The sequence below is a fragment of the Schistocerca gregaria genome, chromosome 3, assembly GCF_023897955.1.
Source record: "Schistocerca gregaria isolate iqSchGreg1 chromosome 3, iqSchGreg1.2, whole genome shotgun sequence".
NCBI classification, from domain to species: Eukaryota; Metazoa; Arthropoda; class Insecta; order Orthoptera; family Acrididae; genus Schistocerca; species Schistocerca gregaria.
Genome location: NC_064922.1, coordinates 366,835,617 through 366,856,976, shown reverse-complemented (window position 1 = coordinate 366,856,976; position 21,360 = coordinate 366,835,617). Strand labels below are relative to the sequence as shown.

The following is a 21,360-nucleotide window of genomic DNA, read 5'->3' as shown; positions in this document are numbered from 1 at the left end:
TGTGGATATACTTCTTATTGCTGACACACAATGAATGAAGTAATTTTTATCTTGTTACTAGAAATAAGGTGCGAGTGAACGAACAACGCCACTTCATCGCCTTGTATTAGCTATAGAACAGCATAGGTCAAATTATGTTCACGTGTAAAATATGGTAATTGCGGCCTTTTCATCGCCCTTATATTCCGTCGGCCGACAGAGGTCAATTTCACTTCGTGTTACAAAAGAGAATTAACGCCTCTTATATTAAAGGGTTTTGTTAATTATCGTTGTCCATTTATGGTATGCACATGGACATATTAGTGGCTATCTTTTGTTACTTTTAACTTCTTCCCTGTGAAGAACATCCCATTTCCCATGTCAAGGGTCCATAAACTTTTCCTGTGTGTCTTTCCGGGTCAAGCACGTTTTATCATATCTTGCGTTGTTAATTCACTCCCGGGTTATTTTTCGTAATAAGATAAAAATTAATCTAGATAATATTCTTCATTCATTGCGTGCCAGCAAAAAGAATTATATCTACATCAACTGATAAAAACAACTACTCGACCATTTGTGTACAGCTTATCCGAAATTATTGCATTTTCGCTGTGTTATACCATATTACATTAATAACGATGGTGGCGTTATGCAGCATTCGTTGTGAAAAGGGCCGATAAATTCTAATAGTGTAAGTCGGGGTGCTGTGTTCGCACTCGTATAATTTCATGCATAGTTTGTTACATTTTGGTCAAAACCTGGTGCAGAGGCTTTATGTTTCAGAGTTTCCACCATTCCATAAGTTATTTCTTTAAAGATATAACTGCGTTGGTCTTTTATCTTTGACAGTCATGCTCTCAGTTAGACACGCGCAATGTTCCCGCCATGTTGATATGCAGCGCGCCATCTAGTCCTCCTTAGTTTCACGTGAGCTCCCGAGGCCCACCGCAAGGCGTCCATGGAGACGAGGCGCTCGCCGGAGCTTAAGTTAAGGCTTGGAGGTGCCTTAGTACCTATGAATCGCATTTTAAAATGCGACTACGACTGTTCAGGCTGCTTTAGTTTTATTTCTAGACCAAGCCCTCATAGACATATTATAGAATCAGGTATATGTTCTGAAGAAGGCTCAACTTAGGTAAAGGTTGGTTTGATTACCTCAATCGAGGCTAATAGTTTCTTATATATAAGATAAAGATGCTTCAGGTAAGTTTTATGTTCTCAACACGCAGACAGTACCATCTTCATATGCTTTTAACAAAAAGGAGTGCACGGAAAACATTGGTTCGTATTAGAGACATTTCACCTAATATTGTTTCACAAAACTGCTAAGAGTAACACAGAGGGTGGTCAGAAGCAGTCTGGAAAGCTTGGTAGTGTTTGCAAGGAAGGTTTTATTGAGAACTAATTGTTAAGAAAAAAATTCTATACGTTCGGCCATTTCCGAGTTGCGTAGCATTGAAGTTAGCGAAATGGACAGTCGTGTACGCGAATTCAAGTGGCTCGCCGAAAACGATTAGTGTCAGCTGTTCTCACAGCGTAGATGGCAGCACACGAGACTGCTCACTCTTCGGCTCGAGTTCGGTCCTTACTACCGTCCCATTTTCGATTTTGCATTGCTCTGTTGTACGGTTTTAGGAAACCAAATGAAGACACATTTGGAGACAACGTCTCTGACGGGCAGCCTAAATTTACGCGCGTAACGGTCAGGTTGTGTGACCTAAGTACTAATTAATTCGGAAACGGCGCACCGTATCTACTCTTTTTTACGTTATTTCTCTGTACAGCCTATTTCCAACGCCTTTACAAGATTTTCAGATCATTTCTGGCCACAGTTTATAATAGACATTTTCTATAACCACGGTCAAACGTTCTTGATTTGTAAAAAACATCAAAGAAAATTAAAAGGCATAGTACTGTCATTTGCAATTTGAGTCAACAAAAAAAAAAAAAAAGATGTGAGCTGAAACAAAACAAGGCAGAGATATCCGGCTTATTGTTTGTTACTGCAAGTAAATATCGTAAGGAAAGTTGCAATATCTGTGCTACTCACGATTACTGACACACAAATTGTCTGGGGAAGGCCGACATGACTAACGCAAAAGCGCCAGCAACACACGCGAGTGAAATGGAAGCTGCGGCGTATCCACTGTAATCGAACACTAATGACGAACTGAAACTGGAAATTAGCCTGAAACAAACCACACGCTCGAGTATATGGCTTTGGCGGCTCAAACCATAAATTAAGAGTCGTTAGCGGTTTTCCTCATGCCGTTAACCCGTCCACCGCAACTGGTCTAATACTCGCAGTCACTGGTGGCAACTGAATAGAAAGGACTGACACTGATTATTTTTTCTACAAATAAAATTGAATTGAACGTGAGACAAAAAGAAACACTGGGAGTTGATGGAATCATCGAAAATGGTATACCGTTTACATATACCAACGTCAATTTTATTCGCAGTCGTAGAGCATTGTTAATAACATGAATGTTTTTTTCGGTACTAAATACCAAAATGAAATAGTAAAAGTACTGTTTTAACGGTTGTGTAATAACTCTGGCATCTAGTGTGAAAATTCATTAGTGAAGAGCTTATTGCTAAAAGTTGAAAACTCTTCAAAGATTGGAAATCCAAATTCTATCAGTTCCGGTTTCTTGAATCATAGATGAAATGATTGGAAATAAAAGCAGACGCCAAAATTGTCGTACCGCTTGTGGAAAGCGGATTTAAACCTCCAGTTCTTTCTAACTGGCGGCTTTCACGTTTTAGAAATAAACAGCATACAAAACTGAAATCATGTTGAACCAATCAGACATTGTGAACTTATTAATTATTCCATAGATAATATTAATATTAATAGCTCAGAGTCTGAAGTTTATAATTATGAAGAGAAATAAAACGAAAGAGCCAGCCGCAGTGGCGGAGCGGTTCTAGACGGTTCAGTTTGGAACCGCGCGACCGCTACGTCGCAGATTCGAATCCTGTTTCGGGCACGGATGAGTGTGATGTCCTTACGTTAGTTAGGTTTACGTATTTCTAAGTTCTAGGGGACTGATGACCTCAGATATCGTCCCATAGTGCTCAGAGCCATTTGAACCATTTCTGAAAACGAGAGAAAAGTACTATTCATTATTTTTAAATATACTGTGGGTTTTTAATTTTGAAGTACAGAACATTAAAAGATATCAAAGTACGAGGGTTACTCCAAAAGAAATGTGCACTATTTTTTTTTAAATTTATCTTATATTCTATATCTTTGAAAGTTTTACAGTGTGTAGATACATTCCTTAGGAACAATATTTTCATTTCTGCACGTAATTTCCATCCTTCTCAACTGCTTTGCTCCGTCTTGGAACCAGCGCCTGTATACCCCCACGGTAAAATTCTGGACCAACCTGTTGGAGCCACTGTTTGGCAGGGTGCACAAGGGAGTCTTCATCTTCATTTTCCCACGAAGAGAGTCTTTCAGTTTCCCAAAGAGATGATAGTCAAATGGAGCAATCGAGCTTGAAGTTTCTTCAGTGTCGTCACATATTCATCAGAATTTATGGTGGTTTCACTTGGTATGATGTCCACAAGCAAGAGTCTTTCACAGTCGAAAAACACCATAGCCACAACTTTTCCAGCAGAAGGTGTGGTTTTGAAACATTTTTTTTTCTTGGGTGAATTTGCATGATGCCACTCCATTGACTGCCTCTTCGTCTCTGGTGGAAAATGATTGAGCCATATTTCATCACCTGTCACAGTTCTTCCAAGAAATTCATCTCCACCATTCTCGAACTGTTCCAAAATTTCGCTGCATACTGTTTTTCTTGTTCCTTTGTGAGCCACTGTCAACTACCTGGGAACCCACCTGGCACAAACCTTTTTTAACGCCAACACTTTCAGTATTGTGCAAACACTTCCTTCCCCTATCCCAACGTAGCGTGACAATTCGTTCACTGCGATGTTTCTGTCAGCAGTCACCAATTCGTTAACTCTCTGCACATTCTCTAGAGTGTGTGCAGTTCGAGGCCTAACGCTGCGAGGACAATCCTCAATATTGCCGTGTCCGCTTTCATCACGTAACCTGCTTGCCCACCGACTAATTGTACTGCGATCGACAGCAGCATCTCCATGCGCCTTTTTTAACCTCTTGTGCATATTTCCCACGGCCTCGTTTTCACAGCACAGGAATTCTATGACAATACGTTGCTTCTGACGAACGTCAAGTGGAGCAGCCATCTTTAAGACGTGATGTGAAGGCTCCACTCAAGGGAACAGGTTGAGCTAAGTTTGAAATAAAGCGGGAAGGATGTATCCACACATTGTAAAACTTTTAGACATAGCACTCAATCCGTCTTCAGGCCACGAGTGACCTATCGGGACCATCCGACCTCCGTGTCATCCTCAGAGGAGGATGCGGATAGGAGGGGCGTGGGATCAGCACGCCGCTTTCCTGGTCGTTATGACGGTATTCTTGACCGAAGGCGCTACTATTCTTTCGACTAGTTCCTCAATTGGCGTCACGGGGATGAGTGCATCCTGAAAAATGGCAACAGCGCATGGCGGCTGGATGGTCACCCATCGAAGTGCCGGCCACTCCCAACAGCGCTTAATTTCGGTGTTCTCACGGGAATCGTGTATCCACTGCGGCAACTCCGTTGCCCAGAAGTTTCACACATGCACAATGAAAACTGTATTTTTACAAAACAGTGTGCATTTCTTTTGGAGTGACCCTCGTATGTTTTCTTGTTGTCATGTAAGCAAAGGTAAGAAAGGTCCTAAGTGTGCAGCTTTCTATGCCATTACGTTGAGAGCTTTGTGCCCAAAAACATAAGACAACTCCACCTGATCAGCGATGCATGCGGAGGCTTAAATTTCAATCATATTGTTTTAAGAATGTTTTTGTTCTAAAAAGACAGTGGCATATCTGACCAAATATACCACATTTTCCCATTGATATCTACGAGGGGCGTTCAATAAATAACGCAGCCCATTGTCTTTCTGAAAGTAGGTTGGTTTTATTCAGGATCCCAATACACCAAATTATTATTCCTATTGTTTTGGCTAAAAAAACCAGTTCTCAACATAAGTTCCGTTCAGTGCGACAGTCTTACTGCACTTTACGGGCCACCTAGTACAACTGTAGACGGTATTTTCCATTCTTGTGAGCACAAAACCTTATTTTTCAACATAGTCTCAATCAGATGACCTTACGCCAACTTACTGGGAGAGGCTCTGTGCCCGCACTGTATCACTCTACTGAACGAGGCCGGAGCCAACGTCTTGCCGCATCAATCGCCTCCCCTTTATCCACGAAATGCTTCCCACGGAGTGCATCCTTCATTGGGACAAACAGATGGAACTCGGAAGGTGCAAGATCCGAGCTGTAGGGTCGATGAGGAATAACAGTCCAATGCAGTTTTGTGAACGTCTCTCGGATGCGCAGACTTGCTTGAGGCTTTGCTTTGTCATGGAGAAGGAGACGTTCGTGTGCATTTTTCCGGACGAACACGCTGAAGTAGTTACTTCAGTTTTCTGAGGGTAACGCAATACACTTCCGAGTTGAACGCCGCACCATGAAAGAGGACTTCAAACAGAATAACCTCTTCAGAGTTCCATAAGACTGTCAGCATAACCTAACTGGCTTAGGGTACGGCTTCGAACTTTAATTCGGAGGGAAGATTGATTGTCGGTTTTTTCCGGGTCGATGTGATGAACCCGTGTTTCGCCGCCTGTGACAGTGTTTGACGTTGTTTTATTGTGCTCCCTCGATCACCTCGAATGAGAGTTCCCGCACGTTCCAACGTTGAAGGAGTCACAGCTGTGTGTGGCCGGTCGGCACGCCGAAGATCGGACACGCCTGCGCGACCTTGTTGCGATGATGACTGACGCCACGCCAAACGACTCATTGTGCTTTTGTTCACTCCCATGTTTCCGAAGAAATTCTACAAGCGCCTATGAATATCTGTGATTCTCTGGTTTTCCGCCAAAAGAAACTCAATGACAGCTGTCTGCTTAGAATGCATCTCCGTTAGCGACGCCATTTTGAAAACTACGTACAGCGCTGCCACCTATCGGAACTTCGTGAAATTATAGCGGCTAACGCGGGAATATTCCAAGATGCCCGCGACGAATTTCGCATTTTTTTTTTATTTCAACCGGACTCGGTGGGAAAATATATCTGCTGCGTTACTTATTGAACGCTCTGACCGCGGCTCTGATATCGTGAAGAGAAAGTTGCGAATGGGCGAGTCAGTGCTTATTCCAGATCAGTACATACCACTTACCAACGAATCCAGCAGTCTTGATCGCTTTATAGTTTATGCAGTAAACACAAGCAATGTAGGGCATTTTAAATATCATGTATCACTTTATATGAGAAGGTCGTCGTCGTAGATGAAACAATGGACAGGGGCATTACAAAACAGGACGAAGCACGATTTGCTCTCCAGCAGTTTCTGTACTATGAGTGCAATTTGGAAAAGAAATAAAACGTATTGTTATGCTCTGTTTCCGAGGATTAAGTCCATATGTTTACATAAGGAAAGCCATTACATATTTCCCCAACAAGAACTTTGGGTTTCCTTGAACAGAAGCATATAATGTGAAAGTTCTCATTAACAACATGAGAATAGATGATGGGATATTGAGAAACTAGAGGTATATTACAGATTTTTCATACTTAGCTGAAGGCGTGGCCTACCACAGAAGTGGGTGAAGATGACTAAAAATTAGTAGTACCCATTGTCTTTTGTAGCACGTTTTATACTTATTTTTCATGCAGTTAGGGCAGTTTTGCGATTGCTTCATGTTACAAGGGTAACCTTAATCATATTCAGTCTCTTAGCCTCAAAAGCGTTGCGAAACAGTAAGTTATTTGTTTATCATTTAAATGTACTTCATAACACGATTACGTATGGTAATAATGAATTTATCTGTATAATAGTACGCTCTAAATAGACACATATACTTTATATTACATTCATAGTGCTAAAAATTCTGTCATTAATTGACTGTAACTTCTTACTTTCATGTACATTCGGAAAGTATCTCTTATTTGCTGTCCCGTTTTTTGCCATAAGTGTAAAACTCCAGGCGATAAAAGACATCACAGCAGCTACAAATACTTTTCAAACCAGTTAATATTGTTGTTGTTGTTGTCTTCAGTCCTGAGACTGGTTTGATGCTGCTCTCCATGCTACTCTATCCTGTGCAAGCTGCTTCATCTCCCAGTACCTACTGCAACCTACATCCTTCTGAATCTGCTTAGTGTACTCATCTCTCGGTCTCCCTCTACGATTTTTACCCTCCACGCTGCCCTCCAATGCTAAATTTGTGATCCCTTGATGCCTCAAAACATGTCCTACCAACCGATCCCTTCTTCTAGCCAAGTTGTGCCACAAACTTCTCTTCTCCCCAATCCTATTCAATACCTCCTCATTAGTTACGTGATCTATCCACCTTATCTTCAGTATTCTTCTGTAGCACCACATTTCGAAAGCTTCTATTCTCTTCTTGTCCAAACTAGTTATCGTCCATGTTTCACTTCCATACATGGCTACACTCCAAACAAATACTTTCAGAAACGACTTCCTGATACATAAATCTATATTCGATGTTAACAAATTTCTCTTCTTCAGAAACGCTTTCCTTGCCATTGCCAGTCTAAATTTTATATCTCCTCTACTTCGACCATCATCAGTTATTTTACTTCCTAAATAGCAAAACTCCTTTACTACTTTAAGTGTCTCATTTCCTAATCTAATTCCCTCAGCATCACCCGATTTAATTTGACTACATTCCATTATCCTCGTTTTGCTTTTGTTAATGTTCATCTTATATCCTCCTTTCAAGACACTGTCCATTCCGTTCAACTGCTCTTCCAAGTCCTTTGCCGTCTCTGACAGAATTACAATGTCATCGGCGAACCTCAAAGTTTTTACTTCGTCTCCATGAATTTTAATACCTACTCCAAATTTTTCTTTTGTTTCCTTTACTGCTTGCTCAATATACAGATTGAATAACATTGGGGAGAGGCTACAACCCTGTCTCATTCCTTTCCCAACCACTGCTTCCCTTTCATGCCCCTCGACTCTTATTACTGCCATCTGGTTTCTGTACAAATTATAAATAGCCTTTCGCTCCCTGTATTTTACCCCTGCCACCTTTAGAATTTGAAAAAGAGTATTCCAGTCAACATTGTCAAAAGCTTTCTCTAAGTCTACAAATGCTAGAAACGTAGGTTTGCCTTTTCTTAACCTTTCTTCTAAGATAAGTCGTAAGGTCAGTATTGCCTCACGTGTTCCAACATTTCGGCGGAATCCAAACTGATCTTCCCCGAGGTCTGCATCTACCAGTTTTTCCATTCGTCTGTAAAGAATTCGCGTTAGTATTTTGCAGCCGTGGCTTATTAAACTGATAGTTCGGTAATTTTCACATCTGTCAGCACCTGCTTTCTTTGGGATTGGAATTATTATATTCTTCTTGAAGTCTGAGGGTATTTCGCCTGTCTCATACATCTTGCTCACCAGCTGGTAGAGTTTTGTCATGACTGGCTCTCCCAAGGCCGTCAGTAGTTCTAATGGAATGTTGTCTACTCCGGGGGCCTTGTTTCGACTCAGGTCTTTCAGTACTCTATCAAACTCTTCACGCAGTATCGTATCTCCCATTTCGTCTTCATCTACATCCTCTTCCATTTCCATAATATTGTCCTCAAGTACATCGCCCTTGTATAAACCCTCTATATACTCCTTCCACCTTTCTGCCTTCCCTTCTTTGCTTAGAACTGGGCTGCCATCTGAGCTCTTGATATTCATACACGTGGTTCTCTTCTCTCCAAAGGTCTCTTTAATTTTCCTGTAGGCAGTATCTATCTTACCCCTAGTGAGATAAGCTTCTACATCCTTACATTTGTCCTCTAGCCATCCCTGTTTAGCCATTTTGCACTTCCTGTCGATCTCATTTTTGAGACGTTTGTATTCCTTTTTGCCTGCTTCATTTACTGCATTTTTATATTTTCTCCTTTCATCAATTAAATTCAACATTTCTTCTGTTACCCAAGGATTTCTAGCAGCCCTCGTCTTTGTACCTACTTTATCCTCTGCTGCCTTCACTACTACATCCCTCAGAGCTACCCATTCTTCTTCTACTGTATTTCTTTCCCCTATTCCTGTCAATTGTTCCCTTATGCTCTCTCTGAAACTCTGTACAACCCCTGGTTCTTTCAGTTTATCCAGGTCCCATCTCCTTAATTTCCCACACTTTTGCAGTTTCTTCAGTTTTAATCTACAGGTCATAACCAATAGATTGTGGTCCGAGTCCACATCTGCCCCTGGAAATGTCTTACAACTTAAAACCTGGTTCCTAAATCTCTGTCTTACCATTATATAATCTATCTGATACCTTTTAGTATCTGCAGGGTTCTTCCACGTATACAACCTTCTTTCATGATTCTTAAACCAAGTGTTAGCTATGATTAAGTTGTGCTCTGTGCAAAATTCTACTAGGCGGCTTCCTCTTTCATTTCTTAGCCCCAATCCATATTCACCTACTATGTTTCCTTCTCTCCCTTTTCCTACACTCGAATTCCAGTCACCCATTACTATCAAATTTTCGTCTCCCTTCACTATCTGAATAATTTATTTTATTTCATCGTACATTTCTTCAATTTCTTCATCATCTGCAGAGCTAGTTGGCATATAAACTTGTACTAGTGTAGTAGGTGTGGGCTTCGTATCTATCTTGGCCACAATAATGCGTTCACTATGCTGTTTGTAGTAGCTTACCCGCATTCCTATTTTCCTATTCATTATTAAACCTACTCCTGCATTACCCCTATTTGATTTTGTGTTTATAACCCTGTAGTCACCTGACCAAAAGTCTTGTTCCTCCTGCCACCGAACTTCACTAATTCCCACTATATCTAACTTTAACCTATCCATTTCCCTTTTTAAATTTTCTAACCTACCTGGCCGATTAAGGGATCTGACATTCCACGCTCCGATCCGTAGAACGCCAGTTTTCTTTCTCCTGATAACATCCTCCTGAGTAGTCCCCGCCCGGAGATCCGAATGGGGGACTATTTTACCTCCGGAATATTTTACCCAAGAGGATGCCATCATCATTTAATCATACAGTAAAGCTGCATGTCCTCGAGAAAAATTACGGCTGTAGTTTCCCCTTGCTTTCAGCCGTTCGCAGTACCAGCACAGCAAGGCCGTTTTGGTTAATGTTGCAAGGCCAGATCAGTCAATCATCCAGACTGTTGCCCCTGCAACTACTGAAAAGGCTGCTGCCCCTCTTCAGGAACCACACGTTTGTCTGGCCTCTCAACAGATACCCCTCCGTTGTGGTTGCACCTACGGTACGGCCATCTGTATCGCTGAGGCACGCAAGCCTCCCCACCAACGGCAAGGTCCATGGTTCATGGGGGGAGGCAGTTAATATTAGACTTATATATTCTAGAAAATGAACTCTTTCACACAGCAGAAAGAAATTCGCCAAAAATTATAGAACAAGGCTGTAGAATGTTATGTCTTTCTCGAGTGTAATTTATCAACCGCAAGTGTCCACTTTTAGAAATAAACAAGTTTATTCTGATACGTTTTCTTTGATATTTAAATCAGTTAAGGCATTTTGTTTTGGTAGACCCCACACAGTAACGTCCGAAGGTCAGGTAATCGACATATCAATCGTCAATAGTATTGTATTCGGAATATGTTTAATAATGTTTATGGTATGCTGTACTTTAAGAGAAAGGAACACAGCCGATTTCACTACTGCGTAAATTTTAATTCTTCTAATGTTTACATCGGACGCAGGGGTTCCACGAAATTATTCCTAAGCCACTAACAGGAAAACAAATAATTTATTCTAAAACAAACAGTATTCTCTGCTATGAAAATATTTTACTGCAACGAGAAAAGGGAAAACACATTCATACAGTATGACGTAAATATTTAACTGGGTATTTATTTCTCATAGCGCACAAATTATACGCTTGAGTCACGTATGAATAATGGAGTAGGCACCTATAAACCTGATACCGTTCTGTACGTTACGATCTCATAAACCGTCCATTTATTCCTTATATATTAAGAGACGGATGGGTGACAAAATTCAGGGAATATGAAAGAGAGTGATTTCTCCACAAACCACAAATTTAAAGATTGTAAATACATTTTTGCGAGCAAAACCGTTCATATTTATGCTGTGACATAAACTCATGATTCCTCAAAGAACTGCAGTAGTCATAGAACTTTTCATATTTATCGTCGTCAGTTATCGACTCGTATTCCTTGTGTGTACGACTCTACTGTACCGAGACACTGTAATACTAATGGTGATTACAGATTTCTTTGCTAATCCTTCCAGAATATCCAGTTACCCATATTAATAAATACATAAAAAGTAGACATGGTTGTAATTAAATGCTAAGGTCTGGAGTGCCCATGCCTAAAACTCGTGTAGAAAGTGTTGAATCTAAAGAGATGCCTAAACGATGATAAACAATGGAGATGAACCTGTAAGACTTTATCACGTAACAAACTCTACAGAAAGCCCGCATCTCATGGTCGTGCGGTAGCCTTCTCGCTTCCCGCGCCCGGGTTCCGGGGTTCGATTCCCGGCGGGGTCAAGGATTTTCTCTGCCTCGTGATGGCTGGGTGTTGTGTGTTGTACTTAGGTTAGTTAGGGTTAAGTGCTAGGGGACTGATGATCATAGATGTCAAGTCCCATAGTGCTCAGAGCCATTTGAACTCTACAGCAAAAATTTACCGAAAAGACTATTAAATTTAAAAAACTGAGCGTTAACATAAGTCTAAACCTGTTCTTCATGTTAAAGTTCACTTTTGAGTAAGTGTTTGGTTACAAATCCTATTCCATACTTCCTCATTAGTTATGTGATCTACCCATCTAATCTTTGGAAGAGCAGTTGAACGGAATGGACAGCGTCTTGAAAGGAGGATATAAGATGAACATCAACAAAAGCAAAACGAGAATAATGGAATGTAGTCGAATTAAGTCGGGTGATTCTGAGGGAATTAGATTAGGAAATCAGACACTTAAAGTAGTAAAGGAGTTTTGCTATTTGGGGAGCAAAATAACTGACGATGGACGAAGTAGAGAGGATATAAAATGTAGACTGGCAATGGCAAGGAAAGCGTTTCTGAAGAAGAGAAATGTGTTAACATCGAGTATAGATTTAAGTGTCAGGAAGTCGTTACTGAAAGTATTTGTATGGAGTGTAGCCATGTATGGAAGTGGACAAGAAGAGAATAGAAGCTTTCGAAATGTGGTGCTACAGAAGAATGCTGAAGATTAGATGGGTAGATCACATAACTAATGAGGAAGTATTGAATAGGATTGGGGAGAAGAGAAGTTTGTGGCACAACTTGACCAGAAGAAGGGATCGGTTGGTAGGACATGTTCTGAGGCATCAAGGGATCACCAATTTAGTATTAGAGGGAAGCGTGGAGGGTAAAAATCGTAGAGGGAGACCAAGAGATGAATACAGTAAGCAGATTCAGAAGGACGTAGGTTGCAGTAGGTACTGGGAGATGAAGAAGCTTGCACAGGATAGAGTAACATGGAGAGCTGTATCAAACCAGTCTCAGGACTGAATACAACAACAACAACAACAACAACAACAACAACAAATAAATTTGCGTTTCGATGGTTCCGCCTTGAGTAAACACAAATTTTTCTTCCCTTCCACCCAGAGATACTTCTCTCAAGTTACAGAATCATCTGCGTCGTTCCTCTGTTGCATACTCTTACTCTCTCTCTCTCTCTCTCTCTCTCTCTCTCTCTCTCACGCACACACGCATACACACACACATATACAAGAAAAACACACAAAAACACTTCCAGTAATAAATAAACAAAGTAAAAATGTTTTCAGAGTTAATTCTTATGGTTGCACATGACAAACTTAAAAAAAGAGCTATAACGACTAAATAGTAAGCCACATAGACCACAGCATGTACTACCTACGTGAGAGTTATATCGTACATAAAAAAAGAAAAATTATACAGGGTGGTCAAGTGATAGTGACCGGGCCAAATATCTCACGAAATAAGCATCAAACAAAAAAACTACAAAGAACGAAACTCGTCTAGCTTGAAGGGGGAAACCAGATGGCGATGTTGTTCGCCCGCTAGATGACGCTGCCATAAGTCAAACGGATAACAACTGCGTTGTTTAAAATAGGAACCCCCAATTTTATTACATATTCGTGTAGTACGTAAAGAAATATGAATGATTTAGTTGGACCACTTTTTTCGTTTTGTGCTAGATGGCGCTGTAATGGTCACAAAAGGTATAAGTACGTGGTATCACGTAACATTCCGCCAGTGCGGACGGTATTTGCTTCTTGATACAATACCCGTGTTAAAATGGACCGTTTACCAATTTCGGAAAAGGTCGATATCGTGTTGATGTATGGCTATTGTGTTCACAATGCCCAACGGACTTGTGCTATCTATTCTGCTCGGTATCCTGGACAACATCATCCAAGGGTCAGGACCGTTCGCCGGATAGTTACGTTATTTAAGGAAACAGCAAAAGTTCAGCCACATGTGAAACGACAATCACGACCTGCAACAAATGATGATGCCTAAGTAGGTGCTTTAGCTTCTGTCGCGGCTAATCCGCACATCAGTAGCAGACAAATTGCGCGAGAATCGGGAACCTCGAAAACGCCGGTGGTGAGAATCCTACATTAACATCGATGGCACCCGTACAATATTTCTATGCACCAGGAACTGCATCGCGATGATTTTGGACGTCGTGTACAGTTCTGCCACTGGTCACAAGAGAAATTATGGGAAGATGACAGATTTTTTGCACGCGTTCTATTTAGCGACGGAGCGTCATTCAACAACAACGGTAACGTAAACCGGCATAATATGCACAATTGGGCAACGGAAAATCCACAATGGCTGTGACAAGTGGAACATCAGCGACCTTCTCGGGTTAATGTATGGTGGGGCATTATGGAAAGAAGGATAATTGGACTCCCATTTTATCGACTGCAATGTAAATGGTGCAATGTATGCTGATTTCCTACGTAATGTTCTACCGATGTCACTACACGATGTTTCACTGCATGACAGAATGACGATGTTCTTCCAACATAATGAATGTCCGGCACATAGCTCGCGTGCGGTTGAAGCTGTACTGAATAGCATATTTCATGAGAGGTGGATTGGTCGTCGAAGCACCCACGGCCCGCACGTTCACCGGATCTGACGTGCCCGGATTTCTTTCTGTGGGGAAAGTTGAAGGATATCTGCTGTCGTAATCCACCGACAACGCCTGACAACATGCATCAGCGCATTGTCAATACATGTGCGAACATTATGGAAGGCGAACTACTCGCTGTTGAGAGAAAAGTCGTTACACGTATTGCCAACTGCACTGATGTTGACGGACATCATTTTGAGCATTTATTGTATTAATGTGGTATTTACAGGTAATCACGCTTTAACGGCATGCGTTCTCAGAAATGATAAGTTCACAAAGGTACATGTATCACATTGGAACAACCGAAATAAAATGTTCAAACATACCTACGTTCTGTATTTTAAATTAAAGAACCTACCTGTTACCAGCTGTTCGACTAAAATTGTGAGCTATATATTTGTGACTATTAAAGCGCCATCTATCACAAAGCGAAAAAGTGGTACAAATAAAACATTCATATTTCTTTATGTATTACACTAATATGTAATAACGAATGGGAGTTCCTATTTAAAAAATGCAGTTGATAACCATTTGACCTATGACAGCGCCATCTAGCGGGCCAACTACAGCGCCATCTGCTTTCCCTCTTCAAGCTAGACAAGTTTCGTTCTTTGTAGTTTTTTCGTTTGACGCTTATGTAGTGAGATATTTGGCCCTGTCACAATCAATGGACCACCCTGTATAATTTTTCTTTTTTTTCTGTAAGATATAACTCTCACGATAACGTAACTTAAGAAAGACATGTCTGGCTAGAAAAGTAAGGAAGCTGTGATTCCCCAAGATGAGACTACCCAAAAATAAATTTGTGAACGCAATAGTAACAACTCTTGATCCCTCTAACTATCCGAAACCAGTCCCGACTGCAAAAACATAAGGAAATTCTGTCAAAAGTAACTCATATGTCCCATATAAATCAGGAATCATTTACTGAGCCTGTCTAATTCAAGAATAAAAGCATTTTCTTTGTATTTGTATAGGATGAAGATGCCTACGTACGTGCAGGGTGTGCCCGTCAGGCTTCTGACGAACCAATATAAGTTTATATTCCTATTAGCAACATTCATCTGAGGCGAAAGCCTGAAAATGTCTTTCAGCACGCCCATGACACAAATTTTGTTGCATTATTGTCGAATCAGACGAGGAATATATTTAATATCTACAAACACTTTGATGCATCGGTGGTCTAGGGTTAACATCTTTAACAATCAAAACATTCTGCTCCCCGGGATCGAATCCCGCCACCGATTAAATTTTAAATAATACCAGCGGCCGAAGATTTTCTGCACAAGCATTCACCCTTATTCTACCAACGCCCTTGTCAAAGCCGGCGGCGGAACGGACAGGTTTGTGGCACTCTCTTGATCTTCCGGTGGGAACTGAAGCTAAGGCGAAAACATGAACAATGATCAATGGCTTAGGGATGATGAAGGCAATGGAAACTACTGCATTTTTTTTTCAATGCTCATCAGTCTGAATGGTTTGAAGCGGCCCGCCACGAATTCCTTTCCTGTGCTAACCTCTTCATCTCAGAGTAGCACTTACAACTTACCCCCTCAATTATTTGCTGGATGTATTCCAATCTCTGTCTTCCACTACAGTTTTTGCCCTCTACAGCTCCCTCTAGTACCATGGAAGTCATTCCCTCATGTCTTAGCAGATGTCCTATCATCCTGTCCCTTCTCCTTATCAGTGTTTTCCACATATTCCTTTCCTCTCCGATTCTGCGTAGAACCTCATCATTCCGTACCTTATCAGTCCACCTAATTTTCAACATTCGTTTATAGCACCACATCTCAAATGCTTCGATTCTCTTCCGTTCCGGTTTTCCCACAGTCCATGTTTCACTACCATACAGTGCTGTATTCCAGACGTACATCCTCAGAAATTTCTTCCTCAAATTAAGGCCGGTATTTGATATTAGTAGACTTCTCTTGGCCAGAAATGCCTTTTTTGCCATAGCAAGTCTGCTTTTGATGTCCTCCTTGCTCCGTCCGTCATTGGTTATTTTACTGCCTAGGTAGCAGAATTCCTTAACTTCATTGACTTCGTGACCATCAATCCTGATGTTAAGTTTCTCGCTGTTCTCATTTCTACTACTTCTCATTACCTTCATCTTTCTCCGATTTACTCTTAAACCATAGTGTGCACTCATTAGACTGTTCATTCCGTTCAGCAGATCATTTAATTCTTCTTCACTTTCACTCAGGATAGCAATGTCATCTGCGAATCGTATCATTGATATCCTTTCACCTTGTATTTTAATTCCACTGCTGAACCTTTCTTTTATTTCCATCATTACTTCCTCGATGTACAGATTGAAGAGTAGGGGCGAAAGTCTACAGCCTTGTCTTACACCCTTCTTAAGACGAGCACTTCGTTCTTGATCATCCACTCTTATTATTCCCTCTTGGTTGTTGTACATATTGTATATGACCCGTCTCTCCCTATAGCTTACCCCTACTTTTTTCAGAATCTCGAACAGCTTGCACCATTTTATGCTGTCGAACGCTTTTTCCACGTCGACAAATCCTATGAGCGTGTCTTGATTTTTCTGTAGCCTTGCTTCCATTATTAGCCGTATCGTCAGAATTGCCTCTCTCGTCCCTTTACTTTTCCTAGAGCCAAACTGATCGTCACCTAGCGCATTCTCAATTTTCTTTTCCATTCCTCTGTATATTATTCTTGTAAGCAGCTTCGTTGCATGAGCTGTTAAGCTGATTGTGCGATAATTCTCGCACTTGTCAGCTCTTTCCGTCTTCGGAATTGTGTGGATGATGCTTCTCCGAAAGTCAGATGGTATGTCGCCAGACTCATATATTCTACACACCAACGTGAATAATCGTTTTGTTGCCACTTCCCCCAACGATTTTAGAAATTCTGAAGGAATGTTATCTATCCCTTCTGCCTTATTTGACCGTAAGTCCTCCAAAGCTCTTTTAAATTCCGATTCTAATACTGGATCCCCTATCTCTTCTAAATCGACCCCTGTTTCTTCTTCTATCACATTAGACAAATCTTCACCCTCATAAAGGCTTTCAATGTATTCTTTCCACCTATCTGCTCTCTCCTCTGCATTTAACACTGGAATTCCCGTTGCACTCAATGTTATCACCATTGCTTTTAATATCACCAAAGGTTGTTTTGACTTTTCTGGATGCTGAGTCTGTCCTTCCGACAACTATATCTTTTTCGATGTCTTCACATTTTTCCTGCAGCCATTTCGTCTTAGCTTCCCTGCACTTCGCATCTACCTTCTTTGTACCTATGTTCCAAATTCTGTGATGGCCCTTTTTAGAGATGTCCATTCCTCTTCAACTGTACTGCCTACTGCGCTATTCCTTATTGCTGTATCTATAGCGTTAGAGAACTTCAAACGTATTTCATTCCTCAGCGACTTGTATTTCTGTATTCCTGTTTTTCACGGAACATGTTTGTACTTCCTCCTTTCATCAATCATCTGAAGTATTTCTCCTGTTACCCATGGTTTCTTCGCATCTACCTTCTTTGTACCTATGTTCCAAATTCTGTGATGGCCCTTTTTAGAGATGTCCATTCCTCTTCAACTGTACTGCCTACTGCGCTATTCCTTATTGCTGTATCTATAGCGTTAGAGAACTTCAAACGTATCTCGTCATTCCTTAGAACTTCCGTATCCAACTTCTTTGCATATTGATTCTTCCTGACTAATGTCTTGAACTTCAGCCTACTCTTCATCACTACTATATTGTGATCTGAGTCTATATCTGCTCCTGGGTACGCCTTACAATCCAGTATCTGATTTCGGAATCTCTGTCTGACCATGATGTAATCTAATTGAAATCTTCCCGTATCTCCCGGCCTTTTGCAAGTATACCTCCTCCTCTTGTGATTCTTGAACAGGGTATTCGCTATTACTAGCTCAAACTTGTTGCAGAACTCAATTAGTCTTTCTCCTCTTTCATTCCTTGTCCCAAGCCCATATTCTCTTGTAACCTTTTCTTCTACTTCTTCCCCTAGAACTGCATTCCAGTCGCCGATGACTATGAGATTTTCGTCCCCCTTTACATACTGCAATACCCTTTCAATATCCTCATACACTTTCTCTATCTTTTCATCTTGAGTTTGCGACGTCGGCATGTATACCTGAACTGTCGTTGTCGGCGTTGGTCTGCTGTCGATTCTTATTAGAACAACCCGGTCACTGAACTGTTCACAGTAACACACCCTCTGCCCTACCTTCCTATTCATAACGAATCCTACACCTGTTATACCATTTTCTGCTGCTGTTGATATTACTCGATACTCATCTGACCAGAAATCCTTGTCTTCCTTCCACTTCACTTCACCGACCCCTACTATATCTAGATTAAGCCTTTGCGTTTCCCTTTTCAGATTTTCTAGTTTCCCTACCACGTTCAAGCTTCTGACATTCCACGCCCCGACTCGTAGAACGTTATCCTGTCGTTGATTATTCAATCTTTCTTTCATGGTAACCTCCCCCTTGGCAGCCGCTCCCGGAGATCCGAATGGTGGACTATTCCGAAATCTTTTGGCATTGGAGAGATCACGACACTTCTTCAGTTACAGGCCACATGTCCTGTGGATACACGTTACGTGTCTTTAATGCAGTGGTTACCATTGCCTTCTGCATCTTCACGTCGTTGATCATTGCTGATTCTTCGGCCTTTAGGGGCAATTGCCCACCACTAGGACAAGAGAGTGCCCTGAATCTCTATCCGCTCCTTCGCCCTTTTTGACAAGGCCGTTGGCAGAATGAGGCTGACTTCTTATGCTGGAAGCCTTCGGCCGCCAATGCTGATTATTTATCAAAATTTAAGCAGTTTCGGGAATCGAACCCGGGACCGAAGACGTTTTTGATTATGAATCAAAGACGTTACCCCCTTCTTTATAGCGCCTTAGACAGCTTTTTTTCTATTTTTCGTATTTTGTTTTTTTCACTTTTGTTTTTTTCTTTTTTATTCTTTTTGAAATGCCTTTAATAAAACGGAACTAAAAAACTAAGTGCGACCGCCACTTTTCATTCTATAACAAAAAATCTGGTCCACTTCAGGCGTTGGCTCCTGACTAAACCTACCCCAGAGAGCTGCCTATATACCAGGGGAAATATGGGAAATCAAGGTTAGGGCTATCCTCACAAACAAAACAAAATCTTCCTTTTTCTCAATTTTATTTTTATTGTTATGTTCTTTTTTTGTTTAGTTTTGTTGTGTAATTGATCAGAGGCCTTCTGCGCCCCGCTGGTAATATGTTGAGTCACGTCTTCTCGAAATTGATGTGTTCTGTTCAATTGTTCAGAAATGTTCATTGGTTCAAACAGGAAACCTCCTTCTCTCTTGGCTTAACACATTCCAGCTGAGAGGCGGGTCGTGGAAAGCACTCCCAAGGAAGTTCGAGAAAAATTGTATTTTGGGTGACGGACAACGACATAATGACGGTCATTGATGTATGTCCAAAAATCGAGTACAGAGTCTACAGTTTGTCCAAATAGGTAGCGAATGGCATGTCGGCGAATCCAATTCACAGCATTGGTCTTTGTCCGAGGAAAATATTCACGTTCCGGAAATAATAATGAAAGGGGAGTAATCCGATCCGGAATGACCAGCGTTAGAAAATCGACAATACGGCGAATCAAGTGCCAAACCTCCGCCGCCGGTCCGCAAACAAACCGATGGTCATCATTGTCTCGCACTCCACACGTGGAACAGAGAGGTGATTGGGCGAGGTGGATACGATGAAGGCGAAATTGGTTGATTTGCTTATCATTGACAGTTAGACAGCAGACAGATTGAACATTCGTGTCAACGTAACAGGCGAAAACCGCGCGCCATACATGACGCCTGGGGGAACTTTTGTTCAATCGGGTTAGGTGGACGACCTAATTGGAGGACATTGTATACTACCTTTGTCTTGAGTAAAAGCTGTCTTGATAAGGTGAGGCGTAGATAACTGAGTTCAAGAAAGAAGTATCGTATATAATGGAACTGGGCCGGAACATCCGAGATCATCACTGGGGCAGACAGTGAGACCAGCGAATATGCCGACAGGAGGAGACCAGTGAGGCTCGTTGGGCAACGTGTTCATATCGTCATCTGGGAGCTGACAAATAGGGCGCGAGCTCTATCCGGCAAGTGAAACAGACGTATCCCACCTCGTTCACGGGGAAGAGTAAGGGTTGCATAGTTAACTTTGAACAACAGCCCAGAGCAAACGACGTGCCACAGTAAGCGGGAAAGGTAGAACTTGTGCTACATGGGGAACTCGGGATGCGATATATATATTGACATATCGAGCTCGTTGGAGAATATCTAGGGATCGAAGGCGATGGTCCATAAGACCTGCCCTCATCATTAAAAGGAGGCGTCGGCAGTTGATGGCGGCTGAACGCCGGAGATCAGATGAAAAATCTATTCCCAGACAGTGAATGGTATCAACGGTGGTGAGAGATGTAACACACTCCACAGGGAGTCCCGTGCCAATGAACATAACTTGTGACTTACGTACGTTTAAAGAGCTATCCGACGCCTCACCGTAAGTCACTACCCACGTCAAAACAGATCGAACCTCGTCGGCATTACGTAAACAGATGACTACATCGTGAGCATAGGCAGTGCAACAGAATCGGTATCGATCTATGGACAACCCTACCAAACGTTGTCTGTCACATAGCAAGGATTCAAAGTACAAGGCGTATAAAATCGCTGATAGAGGACAACCTTGACGTACGGATCGACCTATTTTCATCGGAGGAGTGAGTCTGCCACTGTACATAATCCTGGAAGAGGCACCCCGCAGAAGGCGCATCACTAACGTGATAACGGCAACTGGAAAACCCATACGGTGGAGAATGGCCGTAAGGAACGAATGGTCAACCCTATCAAAAGCTTGACTAAAGTCCAAAGAGGCAAGTGCCCCAGAGAGGCGTTGTGCCTGGGTAACGGCGATCATATCCCTGTAACGGCATAAAGCCGTGCTGATATTATTATCCCCTCCCAAAGATGCTTGGTCTGGCGACACAACATATCGGGCAACGTTTTTAAGTCGTGCCGTCAAAAGGCGAGTGAAGATTTTCATATCACTGTTAAGGAGGGTGAGGGGCCGATAATCACTGATATTGTTGCCACCATGTGGTTTATGTACAGGAATAATAATTCC

General features: G+C 41.7%; 1 protein-coding gene across 2 annotated transcripts in view; it reads left to right on the top strand.

The window, feature by feature from the left end:
- LOC126353821 (potassium voltage-gated channel subfamily KQT member 1-like) overlaps window positions 1-21,360 on the top strand; it is a 2,608,463-nt gene that overhangs the window by 976,764 nt on the left and 1,610,339 nt on the right. The window lies entirely within an intron of this gene.